Source organism: Oratosquilla oratoria, chromosome 13 (genome assembly GCF_046742065.1).
Source record: "Oratosquilla oratoria isolate Oo_2021 chromosome 13, ASM4674206v1, whole genome shotgun sequence".
NCBI lineage: Eukaryota > Metazoa > Arthropoda > Malacostraca > Stomatopoda > Squillidae > Oratosquilla > Oratosquilla oratoria.
The window spans coordinates 23,375,442-23,380,441 of NC_134789.1; the positions used below are offsets into that span (position 1 = coordinate 23,375,442).

Below are 5,000 nucleotides of genomic sequence, written 5' to 3' on the forward strand. Positions count from 1 at the left end.
AGTATCTATTGGGATGGAGTGAAAATTATATATATAAAAAAAAAAAAAAAAAAAAAAATTCTTGGAAGCATGGGAAACTAAGAGCAACTGCATAAACATGTGCATTAATCTCAATCCTATTTATCTAGTAACGAAAAGTAACGCAGTCTAATTCCTATGTTCTGCTTTTCCAGTCTTAGTTTGCTTCTTTACAACCTGACATTTGTTCATCAGGCGGCTTTTGTCCGACCTACTTTCTCGAAGACGGTCTCTCAGTGCACCTTTTCAACTCCCCTTCCCTGACTTTTGTCCACCCCCCTTTCTCAGTTTTAGTCTACTTCCTTTTCCTTCTCTTCTTTTCTATCTTTTTATCTTCTTTGTATCTTTATTTTATTTTTATTTGTCTGATTATAATTCATTCTTCTTTGTATCTTTATTTTATTTTGATTTGTCTGATCGTAACTTATTCGTTTGTTCTCGAGAACTTTTTTTCCTTCTTTTTTCCTTATCCTTCATTGCGGACATTTGGTCTACCTCCATTTGCGTCTTTGGACTATGTTCTGATGTTTTTACGTTTGTGTCACGTATTGATGTTTTTTGCTACATTTATTTTATGTTCACAGCCATATAACTTGTTCTACTCGTATTTCTATTTTATTTCATTTCATTTGGTGCCAATATTTCATATCAATTGTATTGTATTTAATATTGTAAAGAGGTTTGCTTTGTACATGTGACTGACAGTGCGGACCTTTCCCAGGTTTACCACTTTGACGATTTATATTTGAGTTCACAATCTTGTACCCGATATACCCCCTGAAGATGATTCCTGGACGGAATCGAAACGTCGGGCAAATAAACCCTTCAATTGAGTCTGGTGTTTACAGTTTTCCGAGATGGATCCCAGACTCCAGATCTGCACGTACATACATACATACATACATACATACATACATACATACATACATACATACATACATACATACATACATACATACATACATACATACATACATACATACATACATACATACATACATATATATATATATACATATATATATATATATATATATATATATATATACTGTATATATATATATGCGTGTGTGCGTGTGTATGCGTGTGTGTGTCTGTGTGTGTATATGATTCATCATTCACCATGGTCTTGGATCACTTGTTGGACTCGTGATCGACAGTTATTAACCTCCTGAATGAGAGCTCAGAGCTCGTATGACCGATCTATGGGTGACACCTTACACGCACACACACACTCAACTCCCCGCCCACGAGAGTTGGAGTAGCAACCCGCAGCGCAGCGATACTGAAATTATTTCAGCCTTGGGCGGTATTCGAACCCGGACCGCCGTAGTGGCAGGCGAGAACTCTAACCACTGCACCACGAGGTGTGTATGTGTGTGTGTGTGTGTGTGTGTGTGTGTGTGTGTGTGTGTGTGTGTGATTCATCATTCAACATGGTCTTGGATCACATGTTGGACTCATGATCGACAGCTATTAACCTCCTGTATGAGAGCTCAGAGCTCATATGACCAATCTATGGCTAATACTGTGACCTTACATGCACACACACCCCCAACTCCCCGCCCACGAGAGTTGGAGTAGCAACCCACAGCGCAGCGATACTGAAATTATTTCAGCCTTGGGCGGGATTCGAACCCGGACCGCCGTAGTGGCAGGCGAGAACTCTAACCACTGCACCACGAGTGTGTGTGTGTGTGTGTGTGTGTGTGTGTGTGTGTGTGTGTGTGTGTGTGTGTGTGTGTGTGTGTGTGTGTGTGTGTGTGTGTGTGTGTGTGTGTGTGTTTGTGTGTGTGTGGTTAATATATACTGTATAAGGAAGGAACGAAGGAAGTCTAGATGTTTTTCAAATGAAGAATTTGAGAATTATTATAGATACTGCAAAAGTAAATAGAATAATAATCATAAAGATGAGGCAGAGAATGATGATGAGAAGGGAGCCGTCGGTTGTGGTAAAACAGAGTGATTTTTGGGCATAAGGAAATAATAAATGAGGAAAGACTAGCAAAGATAATGTGGAGAGCAAAAGTGGATGTAGAGAGCTTGAAAGGACGAGCGAAGTTAGGATGGATGGGTGGGGTGAGGTGGAGTTTGAAATGTCTATACTATAGACATTTCAAACTCCACCTCACCCCACCCATCTATAGACTTTATAGAACGGGAAAGAGAGAATACAAGAGATAGTGTATGGAGGTAGATTACAAGTTTGAAAATTTGATAGAATAATTCGAATGGAGGTTCTCACATGTTATATGATTTATTCTGTCTAAGTGAGAAGAAGGGAGATAGGGAGAGTAGTCATATAATATAGAGAAGACAAACCAACTCTCAGTTTCTACTATGGAAAAGCTGTGCTTTGTTAAAAAAATCGAAGGCGGGTGATTCCTCAAACTTGCTTGGAAAAAGAAGAAAAAAAAATGAGTCGTCTTGAGCGTTTTTTACTTGATCAACACTACTAGTAGATATGTTTTATTAATTTGTGATCGTGCTGCCCAATATTTGTGTGGAAAAAAACTGACTGCGCACAAGGAAGTTGCATTGCTGGTTATTGTCTAGATATAATGTTTTGACTACAATGTCTGGGGAGAGGGAGCCCTTCTATTAATTTTTTCCTGGTACAGAAAACGTCGTTGAGTTAAAGATTTATTGTGTTGTATTGTATTGTATTGCATTGTATTGTATTGAATTGTATTGTATTGTATTGTATTGTATTGTATTGTATTGTATTGTATTGTATTGTATTGTATTGTATTGTATTGTATTAAATTGTATTGTATCATATGTCATTGTAAAATGTAAGAAAACACCAAACTCGGAATTGTGGGTCCCGAAGATAAGAAAAGCGTAAAAAACACGGGTTATCGGGAACTGATGACATGTTAAGCTAATCTATCAACTCAGATAGATAAACGAATTGTAAAATGTAAACATAATGTTCGTAACTCCAAATGTCAAAATCAGATGTTACAACAGAATCAATTATAAAGTATAAATAGGTCAGATGAGATAATCATAATTATATTGTCATAGTTTATGATATCATGAAAACATTGGTCACAATTTAGAATATACAAAGTCGGTTAGGAAGTAGAAAGAATGGAAAGAAAATAGAAATGGGTAACTCAAGGAGACTACTTAATCAAAGGTAGAGAGGAGAGAAAGGGAGTTATTCATATTGGGCTGTGACAAGCACCGCGTATTGTGTGAAGTGTCTGAACTTAATTTGTGCAGCAGAACTTACTTTAATACTAAAGACGGTAAAACCGAAGTGGATTATTTATCTACCACGCTATCTTCAACGGGTTGTCAGACAGACGTTATTGAGAGATGCTGACCTTCCTTGCCCTACAATTGATTATTTCTTCTCTTTGATAAGCAAAACATTGAGGGTTTTCTCTAAATAGCATAAGTCGCATGGCGGTGTTCTGGACAAAACTCGTGTTTCTTTTTCCTCTCTGTCCTCAAATTTGTCACGATGAATAGTCATCATCTGTCAAGAGGAGGAGATGGCAAACTGAGTCCAAAAGAGCACGAGTTTAAGACCAAGAGGAAGATTGACAGTTGTATGAATAGTAAATATTTTTTACGTGAGTGTATTGAAGAAAAATCCCTCCCTAAATCGGCACCAGTGCCATTAAGTGACAGTCATACGCCGTTTAGTGACAGTGCTAAAAAATATTTTGAAGAAAGTTGTGAAAACCTTACAAATACAATTATGAATTGAAAGAAAAATCCAGCAGCGTTCATCTACCGCACCGTATGATCAACAAATTGAAAACTATAAGCAATGAACAAAAAGTGAAACTCAAGCAAAAATTAGACCTCTTATGCCCCCCCCCAAAAAAAAAAAAAAAATAAATAAATAAATAAATAAATAAATAAATAAATAAATAAATAAATAAATAAATAAATAAATAAATAAATAAATAAATAATTAAAATAAATAAATAACTGGAGAGACATAGGAAGTCAAGATCTTATAACAAATCTTTCAAAGAAAACCTTAACTAACGCAGAAAAATAAGTTCTGTCCCTTGGAGGCGACTAGAATTCGATACGGGAAACAACTGAGACAGTTACGCAAAACTCGTATCACGTAATTATGAATGGAACGACACCGATGTAGATAAAGGTTTTAAACAAGGAATATTACTTTGTTGTAAAGCTCTTTCAGCCAGTAGAGAAAGAGAGATTACGAGACGTTACAAAAAAGCTTTACAATTTCTTGAAAATGACGAGATAATTATAACCGAAGAAGATAAAAGTGGTGTTATAATAATAAATATAGAAAATAGATTACATAAACAAAATGAATATTCTTTTAGAGGACACCACAATATACGAAAAGAAACACATTGGATACGCTCAATAAAAAGCAGACACGTTTAATAGGAAAGTTAGGAAAATATTGAAGAAAACTGAAAAAGGAAATAAGTTGCTACATTTACTAGAAACCCCAGCCCCCCTCAGATACGTGGAATCCCTAAATGTGCATAAACCAGGCGTCCCACTGAGACCCATAATATCAGAAATCGGTAGCGTACCACATAGATTAGTCAAACAGTTAGCCAAATCACTCTCACAAATGTTAAGGTCAGTAAGCGGAACCTATCTAAACAACTCAGGAGATATGATAAATAGATTAAAAGATACACAATTTAGAGATAAGAAACTATACAGCCTAGACATAATATCGCTCTTTACAAATATTCCAAGAAATGGAGCACTAGACGCTATATATATGTACATGTATATGAACATGTATATGTACAAGTGAGGGAGTAATAGGTGAGGAACAGTATGGTTTTTGGATACATAAGGGTTGTGTAGATCAGATTTTTGTGGTAAGACAGATATGTGAGAAAGCTATAGGAAAAGGTAAGGGCGTATTTTTTGGATGTTTATGGATCTAGAAAAGGCTTATGACAGGGTAGACAGGAGGGCACTGTGGGAGGTATTGCAGATATATGGGATAGGAGGAA

General features: G+C 36.2%; 1 protein-coding gene across 1 annotated transcript in view; it reads left to right on the plus strand.

Annotated features, from left to right (window-relative positions):
• The first annotated feature begins 3,179 nt into the window (after positions 1 to 3,179).
• LOC143032351 (major facilitator superfamily domain-containing protein 6-like) overlaps positions 3,180 to 5,000 on the plus strand; it is a 40,530-nt gene continuing 38,709 nt past the window's right edge. Inside the window, exon 1 of the mRNA XM_076196954.1 lies at positions 3,180 to 3,275. The gene's annotated coding sequence lies outside the window, so the exon portion shown is untranslated. The remainder of the gene's footprint in view (positions 3,276 to 5,000) is intronic.